We start from the raw sequence: 23582 nt of genomic DNA on the forward strand, positions 1-23582 counted from the left end.
CATGCTGTCATATGAAAGGGTGAGAAATCAGTGCTGCCGGTGTAATAGGAACTGGCAGCAGTGCAGTTCTGTCAGTGTATTTAACCAAGATGTATAGTTACAGGAGCACCGAGGTTCTCTGCTTGTTCTCCCACAGAGCACCCATTACTCCACACTGCAGGGGCAAAGCTAATACCGAGCTCTTCACACCGAGACAGGCTATCATCTGACAGGAGTGCCCTGGCCAGAATGCCATCCAGTCAAATCTTGTTTGAAAGATACAGCGCGGTAGTGGAATTGGGATTGTCAGGATGCTGTTTTGACCAGTTTTCTTTTAACTTTGTCGGCTCACTGGTAAGATCAAAAATAGGGAATTCAGACCAAAAAAAGAATACAAAAAGTCTGAATAGCCAGCCTTGAGCAAGTGAGAATTATTAAGCAGATATATAGAATAGTTGTTGAAATTAGCGAGAACAATATTACTAAATCTGTCAAGCAGACACATTAGGTTTAAGGCTTCTTTCAGGCTTATTAAGGTTTATTTTCCATTACACATTTCACATTTTGTTTCAAACCCTTGATTATTTCCTCACCTCACTGTCTGTATGTCAGCTAAGGAAATGTAACATTTTGAAATTTTATTTTAATAAACAGTTGGGAACAGTTAGTTCAAACTAACTAGTTTCAGTACATATACATGTGTCACCCTGCTCAGCATTATGGGACAAAGATAGGGTTCATGGTAACAGAAAACTACTCCTTGTTATTTCTTTTGTGCTTTTAGACAACATGTAATGCCTTATATATTTTGTTTTTTGCTATTAAGAAAAAAAGAAATGTAAATATTTTCACGTTATCTCTTAAAGGTTATTTCCATTCATGAAGGGAAGTCAGGTGGGGACACCATGCTTGGCTCATAAACTACTAAGTTACTGTAGCTTTTGATAAATAAAGGAACTTGCTTTTTCTGATGTTCATGAAAGGTGAAGAACTCCAACAACAAGTTTAAGGGAAGGTGAGTGGAGATGAGGATGTTGAGCGCGTGAAACGGTATTAGTATGATATAGAACGCTGGCCTTAAGAAAATAAGGAAAAGAAGGGGGAAAAGGATGAAGAAAAAGTATCAATCGATAGGGTTAAATTATTCATCGTCATTAATTATCGATCGCTCTCCGCTGCCGGCTCGTCCGCCTCGCGCCAGAGTTGAAAGGAGGGAAAGCGCGCTTTATTAAAACCGGCTCGAGCCTCATTGTTTCATGTCCCGCGGCAAAGAAAAAGCTCGAGTTTGGCTCTGCCCGCGCCAGTAGAAAAACATACACTCGCGCGCACACACACACACACACTTCTCCACCTCCCTCCTCTGCTTCTCCTCTCCTCACTTTGCCTCTCCTTCTCTCCTGACGCGCGGGAGGAGCTTTGGGGAGCCTCGCGCGGTGTTCACGGGGCGGCTGTGTCTCGCGTGGATCGATGAGGGATCAATGGCTCGCGCTGACTAATAGCCAGAGAGCGCCTTTGATCTCGCGGCTGAGAGATCAAAACCTGCGCGAGAGGGAAGAGGAATAGGAAAAGAAACTGCGCCGGCGAGCTGACCTTCACACACAAACACACACGCGAGACGCAAAAACCCACGTAACCCGCTCACGAGCGCGGCTTTTAGGAGTCTGACTGCAGGATATCCTACCAGCAAACAAGCTATGAAAGATGCGCGGTGAACCAAACCATGCGTTGGACACATTTGGAATAAGAGAGATCCTCCTCACACAAGCACGCGCGCACACCTCTAGAACGCACGCGCACACCACCTTGCTTCCTTGTTCAAGTTGTTGCTTTTTGATTTTGACTTCCTCAGACAAGGTGATGCAGCGAGAACAAGGGGACCATCTGTTGTTTCCAGCGAGCAGATGAGTGTCCTGTGGGCTTAAATTCACGCCTATAGAGAAGAATGGGTGCGCGTGCGTGAGTGCGCGTGGATGTGTGTGGACACCAGCGATTGTTCATGCATGCTGTGCATCAGAGGAAGAAACTGCGATGCCTGAATAACAACAAACTCATTTGAAGTATTTTTCTCATATGTGACAACTTGCAGGGACATCTTTAATTCTGTAAAGGCCTCTTAAAGGAAATAAGTCCCAATGAGTTCGACTCATTCATCAGTCATTTGATCTTATTTTCAAACAATGTTTTGATAAAACATTGGTGTTGCTTCACGTTTCATTTCTGTTTCGGTCATGAAAACTATTTGTTGTACAATATGAACCGGTATGATTCAGAAGTTTGGGTTTTGAGACCCCAGCTGGAAAATCAGGTCAAACGTCCTCCAAAAAGTTTATCTAGATTTAAGAAATATGTTTTTGAACACTTTGTGCTGAAGCATTCAATCGACTACACATCTCAATCACCTAACTGACCTTATAAGCTTATATTCACGATACATTATTGTTTGCCTGCTTTTACTTTTCAAGACTTTTGCGGTGACGCATTTGATTTATTTCCGTAACAAAATGCTGATAGACTTCAGAGTAAAGTCACTTATTTATGTTGAAGGTTGATGGTTTAACCTTTCAAATGTTTTTTTCCGGCTTCTAGACGCTGAGAAATACAGATGAGGGTCTTCAGTTTGCAGTTTGGGCTGTAGGAGTTTGCTTTAAACAATTCTGAATGGGTGAACTTTTTATACCCGTCTCTTCAACCTGATGTAACTAAATAGCATACAGTGTAATTAATTCTCACTGGATTTACTGTATCTAACTGTATCTCTAAAATAATCATGTAGGTCTGCATCCTGTGTAAATAAGTAGCACATAACTGTCTTATTCTACGTTTCATTATCTTTATAGTTCACTTCATGAGGTTGTGAGATGCCGGATGACTCCAGAAAATCACCTAAAACCTACAGTCATCTTACTGCTAAATTATGACAGATACGTTGTGAAATAAAAGTAAAATGTTGGTGTCGGCAGTTTAAATGTTACCTTCATGAGTAACAATTTCTATGACTGCAACCTAACTTCCGGTGCAACTTCAGATGGTAAAATGAATCACACGAATCTGTTTGTGATTCATTTTTTGCAAACAAAACAATCCATAGCCCACAAACCAAACCAGTCATAAAATATGTCCTTGTCTGATGCAAGAAAAATGCTGTATTGTATTTGTTTTATGTTTTTTTTTTTCCTTTTTGTAACATAAGTGCCAGCGGGGAGGATTCAGATCTTCACAGTGTTTAGATTTGAATGAGGTGAGAAGAAGAGAAAATGTTTAGTATCATTCTTAAACAAACAGAATAAGAGTGTGTCCTTACTAGCAATTAGGAGACGCTGCATTATTCCTTGCAAAATAGCCTTGTTTTCCACACTTTTACCTCAGGAAATACATTCCTCTTTGCTTCTGTCTCTCCTCTCATCCTCATCACCCCTCTCTCCATCTCACTCTTTATCCCCCCCATTCAACATCCCTCCCCTCTTTGGTCAGTGAGTTACTCTCTCTATCGCTCTCACTTCCCGAATTAACCACTCAAGAAGTCACCACCGACTCAATCAATAGCTCATACATAAACCCTGCTATAATCGCTCCCCCTGCCTGTCTGTCTGCCCCCTCCCTGTATCCCCTCTCCTCTCCTTTCCTCTCCTCTCCTCTCCTCACTTCACCCCCTTTCACCAGCATCTCCTCACTATCCTCTTCCTCTCCTCCTTTGTCCCTCTGCCTTTTTTATGTCTTCTTCCTGTCATCCCCTTAAAACTTTAGACACGTTTTCCTACAACCATCAAACTTTTGTCTCAGATGGTTGCAAACGAACAGGACTGAAAAACACATCTTTTCTTTTCAAGACTTTTCAAGAAACAACAGTAACACACAGTGTCCCGATGAAATATTCTTATAACAACCTTCTGGTGTTTACAGTACAATGACACAACACCGGTTCATCCACAGAGCCATCTTAGGTCGGTGTTAAGTGGCCTAACAAACGTGTTCCTCTTAAAAGGGTCAAATCAAGAACTGGACTGAAAATGAGTAGAAAAGCAATGACCAATGATGAAAGAAAAAACTCCAAAGAACTTTAGAAATCTTGTTCAAAAGGTTACAAGAGAATCTGGCTTCTTGGGATCTCAAGACTTTTGCACAGGACCGTATACAGGAGCTGCCTCACAAACCAAATCCGAGTTAATCTAAGCCAATGCGTCATCAGTAAACAAGTGGCATCAACAGTTAAAGACTTAAAAAATGAGTCTCTTTGAATGACAGAAGTTGCACATAATGTGATGAAGACCTCTCCCTACTACCACTGAACTATACTACACTTTGCAAACTTATAAAATCCCTCTGCATATCCCCAGAAGTTTCCACATTTATTCTGACCTCAAATTAGAAATTTGAAAAAAAGTTTTAGTCCAATGCACACAGCGTATGTGATTTCAGGTAAATGACAGCTGACTAGCCTCTTCACTTTTATCTGCTCTCAGTCCAGGATGGATTCAGCTGTTGTCCAGGGCGTCTCCTGAAAACTTTTTCAATACAGTGACAAGGAAAGCTTCAAAAACTAAAAGCTTGAAAATGTCTGAACACACAAGCAGGGATCATCGGGAGCACAACATCTAGCTCAAAAAAGACGTCTACCTACACCGAGTCCCTCTAAACTGTGACAGAAAACGCATCTTCCAAAACCAAATGAGTGATGAGGCAGTCAACTGGAAACCAATACAGCTTAGTCTGAACTTAATGTATTAACTGTACTGAATACTTGATGCTATTTTGGAGTAATTTCAACTCCTTTGGTTTCACTACTGTACTCCTCTGGGGACTCGATATTTGTGTAGCTTCGCTCTAAAATTTATTACAGGAGCAGAGTAATTCTTTTAAGTGCAAGGGCACCATCAGCCCATGTTAGCGTGTCCAGCCAGAATGGGCCCAGTATTGCGTTATAGCAAAGACAAGGAGACATCGATATTGCATTATCTCATGTTTAACTGTGAGACACAGATAGCTGTTTTGGGGGCCTTAAAGATATTGTATTACCAAAGGAGATGCAGGCAGACACACACACACACACACACACACACAAACAAACAAACACATGAAGAGGAAAAAAGAGAATAAACACACAGAGAATTTTAAAATTATAAGGCCTCTACACACCCTCTGCTCGTACCCCTTTTCTCTATCTATCTTTCCTTCTCTGTCTCTTCCCTCGCTTCTCCTCTGCCTCTCCCTCCAAAGTCTTTGATTCGGCCGTATGGTTTGATCTGCAAGAGAGCGAGTTTTGTAAACACATTTTTCACGATCATATAGCCACGGGCAAGGGGAGCGTGAGGCGCGGAGGAAGAAGAAGGAGAGACTCAGAGAGAGGAGAGCGATCGTGTGTGTGTGTGTGTGAGAGAGAGAGAGGGAGAGAGAGAAAGTGCGTGACTTTGAGTGTGTGTGTTGGGTGGGGGGTGGTAGTAGTTTAATGAGAGAGCAAGATGGAAAGATAGACTGACAGAAAATGCAAGGATGGAGCCTCAAATGTGGCTTACTGCTACACAACACAAAAAAGAAAAGAAAAAAACAGCAACAAAGACGCTCACACACTTGTACACACACACACACAGACATACATACATACAAACTAGTGAGCCCGGGGTGATGGGTTTGGCACAAGTAAAGCATCACAGAGGTTGATGAAATGTGAAGCAACAACGAGAAAAAACAAAGTTATTCAGTTTTCCTCATCATGCAGAGGGGTGTGACATGGCAACGCTGAGTTCGCCGATGTGACACTTCCTGACTGGTGAACCCATGTAGAGTTACGGGGAAAAGCAGGGTGGGGGTTGGAAAGTGATGCATCTTGTTTGGGATGACGAACACAGAAAACAGAGACAAGCAGCGGCTGAAAAACACATTATGGAGCGAGCCAATAAAACGTCGCACAGCCTGTGAACGCAGTGTGGTGTAAAGCTGAACTAATAAAAGTGCGAGGCTCTCATTCCTTAGATTTTTTTCTTTCTTTTTTCACTCCTTACTTGGTTGGAACACTTTCTTTTTGTTCATCTGGCAGCTGATAAACCGGTTAGGTTCGATTGGCTCCGCTAATGGCGCTAACGCGTCGACTCTATACCGGCTGCAGCTCTCCGGCTCCGAGTGAGAGTCAGCCAGACAACGAACGGAGCGACTGAGGGGCAAGAAGAGGAGTGTGGTTTAAAAAAAAGAAAAAAGAAAGAAAGAATAAAAGTGTGGCAGCGTAGGCCTACATTTGAGGTTTAACACAATTTTCACAGTCTCAAACTTTCGAACGTGCACGTTAAATATGTTTGCATATTTAATTTCGTTGGCTAATTTAGCCAAAGTGATCCAATAATACTCACAAAAACACAATAGGAATTTCTTATGGGCTTGATCTATCTTCCTCTTTCATTAATTAGAATATAAAAACATGCGATAAAGCACACTGCGGCCTAAAGGTTGAAAGCCATTAGGTTATCATTAATTGATAATAATAATTATTATTATTATAATGCACACTGCAGTGTTAGAATCTTGTTGTGAATTGGCTCCTTTGACTTTTGGCTGGGGTTAGATGTAGGCCATCACATTTAAAGTGCTCTTCCACTTCGGGATTTGTTTGTTTTCCTAAAAGACGGGGAAACCATCCTCAACCATTCTGCAGAAATCCCTCGCGTCAGTCGTTAAAAAATGATTTTTTTTTTCCATTTTACCCTTCCTTGCATTTTTTTTCTCTCTTTTTTCCAACTGCTTTTTAGAAAGAAGAATAGCTGCAAGCAGTAAAGTCGGCTGTCAGAAAGTGTGTGTGTGTGTGTGTGTGTGTGTGTGTGTGTGTGTGTGTGTGTGTGTGTGTGTGTGTGTGTGTGTGTGTGTGTGTGTGTGTGTGTGTGTGTGTGTGTGTGCAGTGCAGTGCAGTGTAGTGTAGTGCGGCGTTTCCTCTTCCTCTCTCTTTCTTCTCCCGGTCTTTTCTGTCCGGGGAATTGTTCTCAACGTCCACAAACACATTGCAAATACCCGCCGGCCCAGCGGCATCGATTTCTAATTAGACGCCAGGATAATCGTTGGAGAGAGATGAAAAAGAGAGAGAGAGAGAGAGAAAGAAGAGAGTTGTAGCGAGAGCGAGTAAATAAATATATAAACGAATTAGAGCCGCGATTAATTGAATGAATATGAGCATTAAAAAGAAACAAAGGTGATCTTGGCGGCTAAACCTTGCGTGGACTGAACGGGAAATTAGGCTTATTCGCAGGCTGGAACAATGCACAAAAGGAAGAGGATGGGGATTTGATTTGGAAATTACGGGGCCTACTTTTGTCAAAAACTGTTCCGCCACTTCTGATGCAGAGAGAAGAACATGCACGCCTCATCAACTGAAAGAGGATTTTCAATAATGTTAAAGTTACTGTGCAATCACTGAATGCCTCAGGAAAGAAATAGGTTCATACAAAAGAAGTATTGAATGCAAACATCAGTGGTCATCAAAGCATATCCATTAATGCTTGCTGCTGTGCAGACGCATGACATCTGTGACTGAGACTGTGACAGCAGTCAACCTTGAACTAAAGCCACAGCTGGATTATCCAACTTCTCTCGTCCCGAGTCAAATTTGCTTCTCCTCTCTCCTCCTCGTCTTGCTCCCTTCCTCCTCCCTCTTTCTGTTTCCTGACAGAGTGTGACAGGGGGTTAGCCGAAGAGCTCAGGTAGCTCGTTTACTTTAATTAACGTTTCATCATCCTCGGAGCGGGACCGCGCACCGTACACACTCTTTCATGCTGCTCCGTCTCTCATCCCTGTTCTCCTTCCATTCATCATATGCTCTCCCCTGCACCGCTCCCCCCCACCGTTGGCATCACCTCTCATCTTTTCTTTAACAACTCGCCATATCGCCCCCTGCGCTCTGTCTCACGTCCACTCAAGCATATACAGGATAATATTTCAAACACTTTCCTTCCTCGCCCCTTCTCTACTTCCCCGTCTTCGTTCTGCCTCTTACTCCTCCTCTTCCCAACTTTCTTTTCTTCCCATCTTCTCCCTCCCACATTAACCCCCCCCCCCAAAAAAAAACAAACAAAAAAAACCCAACAACAAGCAAAAACAAAACAACAACAATGATGTCATTAACCGCAGGCTGATTTACTCAACTTGTCCATATAAGAAGATACTTACTGTGTGCTGGCCGCCATTTATTTTTTTTGGCATATTAGCTCTTAAATTTGCAGCAAGAGTGCCAATGTATGTTAATGAATATTCTAAAATCCCAGTCTTGGAGGTTCATAAGATATTTGTTAATAAGGAACTTATGGCTCTGATGAAGAAAGAGGGATCGGATATAGATTAGCCAGTAATGAGCTGAATCAAAAGTCTCTTTCTCTAGAGGCCTAATATGTCAGCAGTCAGAGCTCTGTATATGGTATTAAGACGTTTTTGTTAAACTTGTTTGCATTCTACTTATAACTCAAAAGTATTAGTAAAATGATATTTTTTGGGGGAAAGCAGTGACCTGAGTGTTGTGTTTCATTTAAGGGATGAGATCCAGCTGTGTCACACAGATGAGACTGTACAGGTGAAAATGAGATAGGAGAGCAAAAACACTGTGCTTAACTCATTTATGCGCACAAAAAAAAAAAGCTTGTTTTTTTCCAGCTTTTAGGCATGCATTGCTTTTAGCTGATAGTAACTCAGGACTTCTGGAACTTAAGTTTGAGTTTAGTCCACTTCTAGACTTCACAACTGATGCTTATTCTCTGAGCCTGTCTCACTTCAAGTTCTCTTCATCTCTGACAGAAATTGAGTGAGAGGTATCAAGACAAAAAATGAAATTTTTGAGACTGATTAAAAATTTTTAAAGATGGTGACTTTGTAATAGCAATTTTAAAGACTCATTTGAGTAAGAATCAACTGTGATTTTGAACTGTGAACGCTCGCATGATGAATACCAGTGTAGGTGATACTAAATCTATGACTCTTTGTTCAGTCACTTTTTGTCCAGCTATGTTGATGTTTTGGACAATAAAGCTCATTATGGCTCACAATATATTCAGGCCTGTACTTATAAGCTATAATTATTTACCAGTATCTTGTCATCTTTCTGCTTCATATAATAACAGCCCAAAGCCTTCTTTGTAACACACGTAACATTCAGGAGATCCCACGATGATACACAAACTGACTCTACAGCTATAGAAAGCTAAAACAAAAGACAATAAGTTTGCAATAGTCAAGTATTATACTACTAACTTGTTCTTAATGAAAAAAGGGATGAGGAAAATGAATCAATAAAATCTACCGTAAAAACTTTTCACAGAACAATAGTTCTGAATCCCTTTGGAGTCGGCTTATAGTCGGGGTTTGATAAGATGGTGGAAATGGCAGGTGTTATATGAGGCAAAAACAAAATGGGAGAAGAAGCAAAAAGTAAATGCAGTTAAACTCATATGGTTTGGGGGGGGTTCTGGGCGTGACTTCGATGTAGTCTGGGACTCAGCACGTAGTGCTGTGATAGTTTAAACAGTTTAAAACACTTACAGTGGTAACCGGATTTGTAGCCTTGTGGGGTTAAGAACTTGATGAAATCCACTGTGTCCGCTGGGACTACAGAGGTGTGCGCTCACATACAAATTGCCATTGATAAAGAGAGAAGGGGAAGCTCCACCATCACAAACCTTAAACCCCTTCACTTTCATCCTGGTTCACACATACGAAAAAAAAAAACTATCTTTATGCAGCTGGAACCATTCTGGAGTCCATAGAGAAGCTTGAATTTGCCACTGTTGTAACTTGACCCACCCTGGTGACACAGTGTAGGTACATTAATAATAAAATTGTGTCTCAAGTGAACTTCAGTGCTTGAATGTTGTACTACAAAACATTATGCACAACGCAAGAATCCTGTCTTCTGAAATGTAAATGTGAAATAAAGTAGCAGGATTTGGGCAAAGCTACACTGATAACGTGATGAGGTCAAAATATTGACAGATTTGAGTTTATTGCAATTATTTTGGTCTCAACTAGAAACTGCAGTACTTAAATGTCAAACAAGACCCCTGATGGTTCATAAACTATGGTGAGACATCTCTTATGTCCCACTGATAATAGTCATCTGTGTTCAGATTTTTTAGTTTGTGGGTTTTAATGGCCCTCAGCCGCCATGTATCACTGTTACAAGTCACGACAGTTACCATGGTGATTTCTAACTTTGGGTTTGGCAGTCGTTATGTTTTGTTTCCCAATTTCACCCAATTTGTTTCCCAATAAAAATAAAAAAGCTACATTCGTGCACATCATAAAACATATAGGATTGATTAAAAGGCTTAGAAATTGTGAGATGCCAATGTTTTTTTAGGCAGACTCCTTGGACAACTCACATCTCACTGTCAGCATAAAGGGATTGAGCTTTGTAACATATGCCAAAATCGCACAAGCTTTTATTGAAACTATTTATTCCACGTAAAATGTTGGTTTGCACTATGTGAAACTGCCATATATGTGACACGGCAAACCTGTTTCATCTCATATGAGACAACAAAGTTTGAATCTCATCTGAGACACAATACTGTCAAACGACTTCTCACTTTATCACTTGTCTGTCCGTCGCAATTGGTTAGGTTTAGGTTTTATGTGCATGATGTCACCTGGATTCTACCTTATACAGAACAACAGGCAGTTAAAAACCTTAACGTCTCACAATTTCGGCATCTTTCTTGTAACATTACTGCGTTTTGGACATGAGAACAAACACACCCATTACACATTTTCTTGTGAGACTGGGCTGGCCAAAGCACAACCGAACAACATCAGTTAATGCAGTTAAAAACTGTTGATGCCAACTACACACAACAGAATATAAAGATTAGTCCTGGCTAAAGACTCCAGCTTTAAGACCGCCCGTTAGTACTTTCCAGGTATTTCCATTTAACTAGTTATAAGGCTCAAGGCCCACATTAGACTCTGTTTGATCTAACAATAAGTCTAGTGGGCGTCCTGGTGGTTTGGGGGTCAAAGATGCCGGTAAAGATGTTTTATTTGTTCCATATTGTTGCTTTCATCTTTCTCTGTTCAGTCCTTCCATCTCACTACACTCATTGTCATGAAAAAAAGAAGCCCATTTTCTGAAAAAAAAAAACCTCACAGAGTGAGCTGTTCACTCACACAGAGTGGATAGTTTGATCCCCACATGTGTTGAAGTGTCCTCACACAAGACACTGAACCTCAGTTTGCTACCAATATCTGACCAGTGCCTTGTGCGACAGCTCTGCCTCTACTAGTTAGAGTTTGAGTAAGTGTGTGAGTAAGAAACAGGGCAGACTGTTTTATACCACCAAAAAAAAGTTGGGTACAGACCAACTGTTTCTCATCCACTTATACACTGATACAGTGTTTCTTATCATATAAATAGACTCTATATACCATATGCAGTGCTTTTCCCCTACAATTACACACGTCTTGCTCAAAGATACTCCAACATGCGGACCCGCTGGGGTCTGAACTGCCAACAAAAGTCTGCCCTTCCTTCAAAAGTTTTTAAAATAAGCAAACACCTTCATATTGAACTCATTTCTAAATATTGTTCAGTGAAAATCTTGAGCCGTAAATCTCAATAGTCTTTTCTTTTCTTTTTTTTTTTTTTTTTACACTCAGACCAGCCTTGTTTCGAACAGCAAGACTGTGTAGAGGAGGGTAAATGTATAAAGCACATAGACTTTTACCGTAGACATAAACTTTGAAGTCAAGAGAAACAGAGAAAAAAAACATTTCAACACAAACAAGACACATCAAACGCCAAATCCGATGAGCTCAGATTCCGAATGAATGGGTCCAAAGCATCCATAATATGTTGCAGGATTTTTTTCTCTTTTCTTGAGCGCATGATTTTATTCTAAAAATGAATTTCCTCTCTTCTGTTACGGCTGCTTGTCTTGTCTATTCAATTCTGTCCCCGATATCGCTTCCCAGCACAGAGAGCGGCTCGGCCTGCTGCATTTCTATTGAAGCAACAATACACAGTCATATACCCGCACTCACCAACGCACACATGCACACAGAAATTCAATCTCTCCATCCTTCTGTTTCTGTCTTTCACTTTCTTCGACACACAAACACATGTACACACATTGAGTGCCCGTGTGCCCCGGCCCCCGTCATCCCCTCTCGCCTGCGTGTGCGTGTCAAATCGAATCTCCACCTCGGTGCGTAGTACACCTGCTGTGCCGGCGTATAATGCGCTGCATACAGTGAGTGCACGATGACGGATTACTGAATTAGACCAATAATGACAAGTGACACTTCTGTTACCGCTCCCTGAGCCACTGCAGAGAGCAGGGGAGAGGTGTAAATAAAGAACAGACACAGTGGCAGAGAGAGAGAAAGGGGAGAGGGTGGGAGGGGAAAAGAAAAGAAACAATAGCACAGAAAAAGAGGAAGTCGTGGGGATGGATTGGAAATTGTCCAATGTAAAATGAAAAAGTTCAGTTTAATTCAGCAGCAACTTCTCTGTCCTGTACCTTGTTTTTTCCATGTTTCTGTTTCTGTGGGGAAACTCAGTTGTCATGGACTCGTATTTGCAGCTATAAACAGATCAAGATAATCTGTGATGAAGTCTATCAGCCGCCTTTCATACCTAAGACAAATGTCAGGTCCCACCTCAACTCAGTTGGGCTTCAGTTAGAGTAATATTCAGGCAGAAACTTCAGGCATCCTCACATGACTGGAAAGACAGAGACGCTTGGAGAAGTTCTGACATGTTTTCTTGATAAATATACATGAAATGTAGAGTAGGGTAATTTGTGAGTGTCCACCAGTTGTAGACTTCACTAGTGTATCTGCAGGAAGTCTAACCCTCCCATGGATCCAGGTCTCTGCAGGCCTGTGTTCAGGATACTAAACATGCCAAATGAGGAAGAGGAGGTGCAATCCTCCCTGGGACCACATGAATAAATCAACCTACCACCTGGTGCTTCTGTATCGTGGCAGAGACATACTAGAGGAGTGCGCTTTCAGCGAGACGTACACAAACACATGCATTAATTCATCCACGCACTCATGCAGACGAGAGGCTGTAAAACAGGGACTGCGGGTGTGATAAATGTGCACCACCAGTGGCTGTTTCCCAGTTTTTGAATCTGTAGGCAGACTTTATGACTTGAACGTCAATGAAAATATCTGTGTTGGTGCTCTGTCTGCCTCAATTTAACTGTTGTGCTGTCTCATAATGCAGATTCATTTGGGAATAGAAGTCAGCCAAGTCCCCAAGTCATCATGCCAGAGTCATGTTTGACTTGTTAGCCAACATACAGAGGTACAAGGGACCTCTGAAACTTGCACCTTTTGTATACGTGGCCAGCTGACAGAGGAAGCAATAACAGAGGCACAATGTCAGAGAAGTTAGCACTTTACAGGGAGGGACAGGGAGCAAGAGGAAGTACAACTGGAGTTGGAGAAAGAAAGGGAATCGAGGGAGCACAGAAGGGCGACAGAAAGAAATATTGACAAAGCCTAGATATACACATAAGTCACCCGACAAGACCCGCCTGCTCCCTGTATTTTATAGAGCCGCTCTGCGCTGGCGGAACAGCATGACAGGCCAGTTCCTTCAACGGAAAATATGGTCCCTCTCTAGCCTCCAGCCTCTCACTCCACTATCACTCCTGTTTTCTGTCTATCCCACCTGATATCATTCTGTCACCTCTCCACTAGGCTCTTTTTTCCATCATCCCCTTATTTCTTTCCTCCCCGTTCTCGCAGTTTTATTGGTGCTCTACATTCCACCCGTCATGTTTCACTCCTCCATTTCTATCCATCTTCATGTCGCTCTCTTAATCCTCTCTCATTTGCTCCCCTCTGCCCTCATCCCACCCGTTTCTCTTCCTGCTCTCCCAGAGCCATTTCCACGTGCCTTCCCATTTCCACCTACTCTTTCTGTTTCCCTCATTCTTCCTGATTCATTTCCTCCCTGCTATCCGTTTCATTCATCCCACCCCCCCTATTTGTGCCACATACATTGGCATCCCTCTTTACCTTATAGCCCAACCATCTCCATCTCACATCTCTCCAGCTATTTTTCTTAGACCTCCCAATTGGGTTCTTCACCATTTTCTCATCGCACTTGAAAACTTAATTTCTCGAGTCTAGAAACTTTACCTCAGTCTTTTCACTTTTGTTCTTTTATTTTCTCCTTAATCCTCAGAAGGTCTTTCGTTTTGACCCCCCTTTTTCCAGATTATCCCACAATTGTCCTGTTTGCACTGCTGTCTTAAATCCAGGTTCCTTCTCCCTCTATCTTTTCTTTCTTGTCCCATTCATCCTTCCGTTTTCCTTTTCCTTTCCTTTCTTCTCTCTCCTTCTGCATTCCAGCCGGCCCTCCCTCTCTCATCCGCAGCCTGAGCACAGAGCCCCATGTGTCGGAATCAATTAGGGCTGAGAGCCGTCGCGGCCGCTCTTTCACGGAGGTAAATATTAAACTGCACCAAGCACCGGGGAGGAAGAGAAGGAGGGAGAGGAGGGGAGAGAGGGAGCCCTCCGTCCCTAATCCACCGCATCGATCAGGCGGGGATGAGGGTAATATATTATTTTGACAAGATACGATCCTCCGACGCGCACCGCTATCCCCGACGATCGATTTCTTTTTTCTCCCCTTTTTTCTTTCCTTTTCTCTCCCTCGGTGAGTGGGACAGAGTTTGTGTGTAACCGTGTGTGTGTGTCTGACACAGGCTGAGTGTGTGTGGGTGCATTTGTGTGCTGTTGTCGAGCGTCTTGGCGTGTGCTTGTGCACCAGAGTGTGGATGGGTGACAATAGGAACAGTATTAGGAAATGTGGAGAAGAGATGAGGATGGTGCTGCTAGTAGGTCTGCGCTTTTACAAACAAGCTCCTGTCTAAACAGCTAAATAACACTTTCACCCAAAGATGGCTCTTTGAGAGAATCAGAGAATTGTATTTTGGGTTCATTTTCTAGGGTATATGCACAGAGCACAACGCACGAGGCAAGACAGCAAGAATACAGTTAGAAACAGTTGGAAGCAGAGTTGACCTATTGCAAAGTTAAGTATCCTCCCCCGCACATCATCCCCCCTGCCTACCCTCTATATCGCTTTGTAAACTGTGTCTAAATGCTAAAATCCCAGATCAATTTTTTTTATTCAACCTCTCCCCCCTATCACCGCCCTCCCCCTGGTCTCTGCCTCTGCCCTCCTGAAACAGCTTCGAGTCTTGCTGTCCTCCAGTGATGGAGGACAGACGTGTGTGCGTGTAATTTGTGACTGCCAGCACATTTGAACCAATGCTTATGTGCAAGTTATTATACAGTAGATCATAGATTTTCACATCACACCCTATTGACAATGTCAGACTTTGTTTTAACTGTGCTGAATCTGTGCTTTCATTAGAATGCGGTTTTTATATTAATGCTGAATGAAATTATCTTTAGTGTAGAATAAAAAATGAAAATCCACAGCTCTAAGCAACACTTTTAACCATGTAGCCCAATGTTTTGTTAAAACAACAAATAAAACGACACAGTAAGCATGACTGAATATTGTAGCTTTCAACAATTCTTAAATAAATATTCAAATTGGCTTGAATAATGCAAACCCACATTATTTATGCACCATTAAATCACAGATATTAAAGGTTAAAGCAGTGGTTACCCGTATTTTTCAGAAGTCCATAGCAATGGATGTCCACACAGCTATAGCTGTTAAATATCTTGGGGTGCCCCATTTAAAACAGTGACAAAAGATTTAATTTTAACAGCGTCATAAAATGAAATATAGGCTAACCGGAGTTGCAGTTTTATGCTGTGATTACAGAAGTTTTTCAGAGAATTTAAACCCTGAGTTCTGAACGCTGATGTTCAGAGGAGAAATCCAGTCTGAGACCTTGGTCGTTATCGATGCTCAGTCCAAAGTATCTGGTAATGTGAGGATTTTACAGATCCAGCTTTTAACCTCCCAAACAGCTCACAAACTCAAACATGTTTGATATTTAGGAGCTCAAATATGGATGCTTACAGTCCTGGAGAAGCTGGGCAGGGCAGTTAAACATTCTAGCCTTTAAGTCTAGTATTTGCAAGCAACAGGTGACTAACACTGAAACCAACAGTAACAATTTTACCTGCTGTTTTTGCTAAACAAACAACCCATGCAGACTGCGTCTCTTGAAGCATTTTCAGACTTGTTTCACCCTCTGTTGTTGTTTTCCCATCAGGGTAAAATATTACGACTGCTACAGGATGTTGTTACTCAAAAGGCTCCGTGTTGCTCTACTTCTCCATGAGATCAAATGAGAACAGGGGAGGTGATGCATTTCTCCCAGTCTGCTCAATCTGACTTGAATCTCTTGTAGCGATGTGTCATTATTTACAAATCGTGCCGTTTTCAAATCTCTAAAGTTAGAGAGAGTAAAGTTTCACCGGATAAAACTCTGATTTTGGCATTGACCCCCTCTGCGGAGGAATATTTGTCTGACTTGAATCGAGCAGAAATTAAGTTTTATTCATGGTGCATTTAGTCACACTCATAAATGAACGTTTAGTCATGCTTATGTTATGCAATTTCTTTGTAATTATTGCAGCAAGTAAAGTTAGCTTCCATAATATTAATTGCTAACTTCTCATTAGATGAGTCATAACATTCACACTATGTTGCTTTATGTAATCAAAGTCATCATACTTTTACCTTGTCACACATAGCATCATTATTATCATCTCTTGTTGATCACTGTGTTACAAAGTGACTTGCAGTTTCTCAAAAGTCTGCTGTGTTGCATAGGAAATGATGCACTGCCGTTACCGGGGATAATTCTGTGTTATAGTAGATAAAGGAGGTTAATGAGATATGCCACCATTGGCCACAGTTAAAAAATGCTGGTTGTTAGAGCCATTCATAATAATTTAAATACACAAATCATCTAAATGAATAGTAATGTTATTTTGAGTATTTCATTCCGTTGCCCCCGGTTTGGTTGTTCATGTTGTTCAGCATTTTAGTGCAACTTTTGTCAGTTTTACAAGTGCTTAATGAATACAACTGACGTCAACGATGACAATACAGGAATGGTGCATACTGTAGTTTTAAACAAACAACACAATTGAATAGTATTACCGAATTTTCAATGACAACTTATTATTAAAATAAACATGAATATGTGGTGTGAAAGAACGAAAGAACATGTAAAAGCTGCATTTACACAGAGAAAAAGTTGAAGTCTATATGTCATGTTGTTTGGCTGCAGCTTGGGGCAGAATAAATATTTGGAACAATCTGAGCTGTGGGCTGCTCTTAGTTGTGTCAGTGCTGTTGTTGTTACCTTAGCTTTGCTCTGCTGTGGAAACGACAGAAGTCAAAGTGGACAAAGTGTAGCTTTGTGATGGAGTAAAATTAAGTATTAACATAGTGAAGATATCCGGTGCAGCTGTGCACCTGTGCGTCTTTGCTGTTTATGTTTTTTTGGCAGCTGAGGTTGAGAGCTATTCAGACAGAAACCTTGGTTAAGGTGTAAAACAACCCTAGGCCGCAACTATGCTTACCGCATTGGTGACTGAATTGAAGCATCAACACAGTGCCATATTTCTTTAGATCAGTGCTGAAGGTGATCTGGATTCAGTGCAGTCTTCATACTAAACAGCAGGTGTTGCTACAGAGAAAATGATACCACTACACTGCAGGAATTGCACTATAAGTGGCACAGGAAGAAACAATGTCACTACACAGTCTTGACCTCTTTTTCCCTCTTAAGTGGTATTTGTTGTTTTGGAACAGTTACAATAATTTTACCGTCTTGGGTTTTGATGGGTCTCACAGATGCCTACAGAGACAGACCTGTTCACACACACATGCACAACGCGTGAAATGTGGTGACACATGATTGACCGAAACATCACAAAAACACCCAGTAAACCAGGTATTGTGACGTAAATTTTGCTTTGCTGCACCATTTGAGTTTGACACTCATAATACCAATAATACAAATTTTGTGTTATGAGAAGAGGCGATAATGGAGGAGGTGCTCCTCCACAGACATCCATTCACAACTCCACGGGTTCGAGGCCTATTTTGCAGCATTTTAAACAGTTCTTTCACTTTTTGACTTTGGTCTTAGTTATGAATGGTTAGGATGACTACAGGATTCTGCTCGTGTTAAAGGACTGAACATCATTATGTCTTCCACATGTCACCCTTCATGGGCTGTGATTGCCGTCACTCACATGGAAGCTGCCCCACAGAAAATCTTATAATTTACAACCATGAATCGTGCCCAAGCTATAATGTGGAGAAGTGGACGGATGTACTCATCTTGTGTTTTTTGGTGAGACTGGGATGAAACATATCTATGTGCATGTGTGTGTCTGCAGTTTGTGTATGTCAGCATGCATCGACATGTTCTATGGAGACAACCTGAGAACCCTTCTGTCCTTCTGATTTTTATAGTGATACAAACACACTCTAGTCATGCACACAGCGAGGCGCCCAACAAGTTTCATCCCCCAGAAAGCTCCATCCAGACAAGTAGGACAACACCTGCTGGTTTCTCACTCTACTCTCTCTTACGTGTTGTCTTTCACTTTCTATGTTTCTGCCCACCGCGACTTAGTTTTCCTCTTTTTCTCGGTCTGCTCTTGCTTTTATTGTGCCATTTTCTGCCACTTTGGGCCAAGAAAGAGAGGCCGTAATGCAATCTCTCCCCCTCTCCGTCCCCTGCTGTGAGGGAGAGTAGCTTGGCCTGTGTGCTGGGCCGAAGAGTGGGGGGAGAGACGGGGTCAAGGTGAGCTCTAATACACTATTGATCCGCCCCAATTGAAAACCTGATGGAAATTTTACCCCCCACCCCTCCTTTCCTCCTCAACCTTCCCTGCACCCCCCTCTCACTGTTTTTCTCCCCACCTCCTTTCTTCTACCCCCTCTCCCTTCCCATCTCCCACTCGTCTCTTCCCTTATGTCTTTTTTCCTTTCCTGTGTGTATCCTCCCTTGTGTCTAGAGTCTTCCTCTTTTTCAGTGTCTATCCTCGTTCGCTCCAATCTGTTTTCTCTCCCAGCTGAATGTCTCTTTCAACCTCTGACCACTTTCTCTCCCTTGCTATCTGTCTCTGTGCTGAGCAGCACTCTGCCTCCATGTCTTTTAAACCATGCCTCTAATCATTTCCTCTCTTCTTTTCTGTTCCTTTTGGTCTCGCCATCTCCTCTTTTTTCAAGTCTGTTTCTCTCATTTTTCCCTTAAATCCCTCGTTACACCACCCCTCCCCGCTGGTTTTGTCGCACTCACTCCTTTTCCCTCATCCCCCTCTCTGAGTGTGCATCAGATGGTCCATTTCTCTCTAACCCAGTGCATATTGATCCTTATGGCAGTAGCATGCAGGGCGAGGGCTGTGAGGACCACTGCTACAGTGTATTAAACGCCACAAACGCTTTGGACGTGGGGTCTGAGACACGCCTCCCCGGCAGGACCCTGTCAATAGCTGCTCCCTCCTGTCAACAGCAGCAAAATGGCCTCTCAATCTGAGACTTGTGATGAGCCACAGAAATGGTTCAAAGAAACTGCAATAGATGTGTCAAAAAAACAACAAAAAGAAGGATCTTTAAAGGAGTGGGGGCAGTGTTAAAGAAATGATGCAATAAAAAAGATGTAGATGTAAAAGCATTTCACCCAGTAATGGTGAAATGTTTTCAAAAACATGCTCTCAGCTTTGATGTAAGTCAATCAAAACCATGTGACAACACTTCCATCTCGAACCCTAAACTGACGCACACAAAATCTATGACCTCAGCTTTTTAATTTGCTCTATTCTTTGCCATAACAAGCCTTGTAATAACATGCTCTTGTCCTGCAGTTATGTGGAATGGCAGTTATACTTGTCATTGAGGGTGCCACACACTATTCAACCCCGTCAAACAAAAGAAGCACAAACGCTGGAGAGGCCTGAACAATAGAGCTGGCAGCAGCAGAAGTAAACCTTTTGCAGCTACCCATTACTTTCCCACTTAAACAGAGAGAGCACAACCTCTACCTCTTGCTGACTCTATGCAGAGTTGGCTGCTATCACCGCACTGCTTGAGTGCGAGATAAATGGAGTGAGCGTGTGTATGTGTGCCTTTGATTTATGTACTGTTGTGTACATGTCAGACGGCCGAGCTATCAGGACCACCATCTCCCAGTAGACATAAAAATGCTACAGCAGTGGAGGGACCCCTTTGTCGACCCTGAGACCTGTGATACACATCTGGAACAACGGAGCACACCGGGCAGAGATTGGAGAGGTTTGTTGCAGGAGGAAGGGGAAAAGTCTTCATTGCTTTTGTGCTTTTCATTTTCATTCAGAGGAGATTGGCCCACTCTGTCCCTCTCACTCTGTTGCTCTATCTCTTTTAGTCCTCTCTGCCCTTCCCTGTCTCATTAGATGAGAGGGAAACAGCAAGCGTAATTTCACTGTAAACTCAACTTTACAACTTTCTACTTTCTCAGAGTAAAAATCCCACAGGTAGCTCTAACGTGTAGATTTAAGGGCCTGGTCATTATTTCTTTTAACAATAAGAGGACAGTCAGGAATTACCATCATGTGATCAGTAACTCGTGGAAAATACATGGTCTGATTAAGAACGACTACATAGCACATATGAAGACTGATCTCATTTCCAGCGTTCTGAGTTCAGACCTATTTCATTTTCCCACTTTTCTCTTTCAGTCACTCTAGACGTGTCTCCCTCCCTGTCTCCTATTTCCTCCTCCCCTCCCTCTCTTCATTCTCTCCATCTATTTCTTTCTCTCTAGGAAGGAATCAGTCTCACCTTAATTGCGCTTAAATCGGATTAATGACTGACCGGGGACAACTTGACTTAATCTCTCTTCTAGTAAATCTCTTCTTTTCCCTTCTTCTCGTACATCACTCTTAAACATTTTACCCCCCCCCCACCGCCCCTTTTTTTCTCTTGTCCTTTCTTTTTCTTTCTCTCTAGTGCTTTCCCCCTCCATCTCTCCAGGCATCTCTCCAGGCTTCCTCTTTGTCACCTTTTCCATCCCGCTCCATTTCCCGCTTTCTCTCTCCCCTCTTTCCATCAATCACTCTGAGTCAATCATTCTTTCATCTTTTGGACGCACTCTGTCATGTTTCGGCTCTGGTCGCCATCCTGGTCCCTTCATTGTTTCACTCGCCTTTGTTTTCCCACATTCTTTCAACATCCCTCTATCATCCTTTAACTTTGTCATCCTGAGATTTGCCAAAACCTCCTTGACTTGGCTGTCACCCTTTTGCCCCATTAGCTGCTTTGTCTGCGTGTGCCTTAGTCTTGCTACAAGGTTGGCCACTTGTGGAGAGTTGTGTTAGTACACGTCAATGTAGTCCTGTCATTGCCTGCTAAGTGCTTTGGCAATAGTAGGGATCTCCTGTCATGCCAGTTCAACTTATCTCAGTCGAATTAAATTGAACTTGTATTGAGATGGCAATAAAGGACATGAGCGTCTGTCTGTGCGAGCACTGATGGAGCTTCAGCTTCCTGGCATCAATGTGGAAAAGCATTCAAAGAGAAACTGCACGCACAGACACAAATTCAAGACAACAGCTTTGGTGACAGTTCTGGCATTTTGAGTGTTAATCTGAATGGAATTAAACACCAATAAACCCACAAGAGGATATGAAAACAGTTCAGCAAAAAGCATCTGACTCCTTGTCACACTGAGGTGTTCTTTGTTAAGGGTATAAGGGCAAAGAAATGTGCCACCTTCCAAACCCCTGCAGCTCAAAAAACAGAGGGAAGAAAGAAGCCAGCCTTGTGGACAAAAGCTCATTTTCCTCTTGGTTGCACACTGCTTCAGGCGGGCTAACATGCCACAGGAGAATTCAACCACTCATACACCTTTGTTTTCCTCAGGTTTTTCTCAACTTTACACACAGCAGCAGAGCCATAACTAAGACAGAACCAGGGTTTCTATGTCAGCCCAGAAGGCATGTGCATGGCCTGTCCGGCCTGAGGCAAATTCAATGATTTGAGAGCCACAAAGTCGCTTTTGAACGTGAAAGACGAAAGCAGAAGCTGTCATTTCAAAACTTGCTCACCTTGCAGCTGCTCAGAGTCACTTCCATGTCTCCTTCTCTCTTTCATTGCTCTGTACTCACAAACTCCTCCAAACGTCCCCCTTCCCTACTCCTCCTCCTTCCAACCTCTCTGCATGCCCATCTGCTTACCGGCACTCCAGTGTTTGTCCTTTCTTGCTCTTTCTCTCTGAGCAGCCAGGATTAAGCATTTATCTCGGTGGTCCTCCTTTTGGCCCTAAACGCCCGTGAGGATGATAAGAGTCGCTGGGATTTGTCAAATTGTGAGCCATTGATTAACTGACCTTTCACGCCTGCAAGTCTCTCAGCCACTCCACTAACTGCCGACAGGCTAGATAGAGAGATAGATGGATACATCTGGCCTTTATTATTGTGTACAAGTTTGTAGTTATCAGGTGTGGCAGCGTGAGACAACAGGGGTGTGAAGACCACGGGGGTGGAGGTGGGGGTGTTAGAGAGAGGACAGGGGAAAGAAAGACAGAGAGTTAAAGATAGTGAAAAAGATACAGAAGAGTCCTTCAGCCGCTCTGTAGGTTTGAAATGTAACAGGTAGAAGTGTATCTAATAGCAAAGCGTAATGAGTCTTGAATAATGAAACACATTTTAAGGTGCGCCAAGGGGCTAATATTAGACAGGAAGAGATGGGAGGATTCATCGGGAGGGAGGCTTTCAAATATTTGGTGGAGAACAGAAATGCCGCACATGACACATTGATCATTTGCGGATATATCTATGTGGAAAAAAGGAATTTCCAAAAAAAGAAGGAACAAACTTATGAAGGCAATCAGTTGTAGCCGAGGTTACACATATCACTTGATCATTTCAAGTTTGTTACCCTGTGAAACCTTTACAGTATTACGGTCTTAAATGTTGCAAAAAAATGTTTGAATTGACTATTTAAACTGTACAATTTTGAGATTATCAACTACACAAGTTGTGGTCCTCAGCAGCAAATCTCTTCCAAATAATAAATCAGGTTTTCCCCACAGGAAAACGTCTCGAGTGACCTTAAATCCACTAATCTTCTTTTTTTTTTTTTTTTTTTTTTACTGAAATAGTCCTGGTTTAAATGACAACAGAACTGTAGACGAGAATGAGTAAGAAGAGAGATGGACAACTGTGCGTCTGAGAGCGTGAGAATGAGGAGAGAGTTCACCCACCTGGACCTCCGCGTCGCCCCGCCTCAGAGATGCGCCTGAGGCCGAAGCCTGATCACTGTCTCTCGGACTGGACAGGAGTTTCTTCGCCGATGCGCTTGTTCCGATCCGGGAAGGAGGAGGCGACTGTGGGGAAAGTGCCGCTGTCGCACTGCACGGAGGAGTCACTAAAATGAAAAAAAAATACTGTAATTAATTGCGATTATGGCTCCTTGGTGCACTAGTCCCCAAATGATTCGTTTTTAAATACATTTTTATATGAAAATAGTCTCAATAAAAGGAAGTAGGAGAGGTGGCGTTTTGGCCCAGCTGAGTGGAGCCGATCCTGGAGCGAGTGTTCTGATGTTTTCCCACAGGACCACCGCTGCCTCGCAGACCACAGATCAATCACCTTATTGACTCTTTACTGTCATACAGTAACAGAGATGAGCGGGA

The 23582-nt window shown here is 42.5% G+C and overlaps 2 protein-coding genes across 2 annotated transcripts in view; one reads left to right on the forward strand and one right to left on the reverse strand.

Moving 5' to 3' along the window:
- Positions 1-23325, reverse strand: part of erfl1 (Ets2 repressor factor like 1) — a 38199-nt gene extending 14874 nt beyond the window's left edge. The window contains exon 1 of the mRNA XM_072393257.1: positions 23151-23325. The gene's annotated coding sequence lies outside the window, so the exon portion shown is untranslated. The remainder of the gene's footprint in view (positions 1-23150) is intronic.
- The window catches only part of LOC140316197 (trypsin-1-like), a 309543-nt gene that overhangs the window by 146485 nt on the left and 139476 nt on the right, over positions 1-23582 (forward strand). The gene's annotated exons all lie outside the window — the stretch shown is intronic.

The sequence above is a fragment of the Leuresthes tenuis genome, unplaced genomic scaffold (assembly GCF_036924035.1).
Source record: "Leuresthes tenuis unplaced genomic scaffold, fLeuTen1.0.hap1 SCAF_10, whole genome shotgun sequence".
NCBI lineage: Eukaryota > Metazoa > Chordata > Actinopteri > Atheriniformes > Atherinopsidae > Leuresthes > Leuresthes tenuis.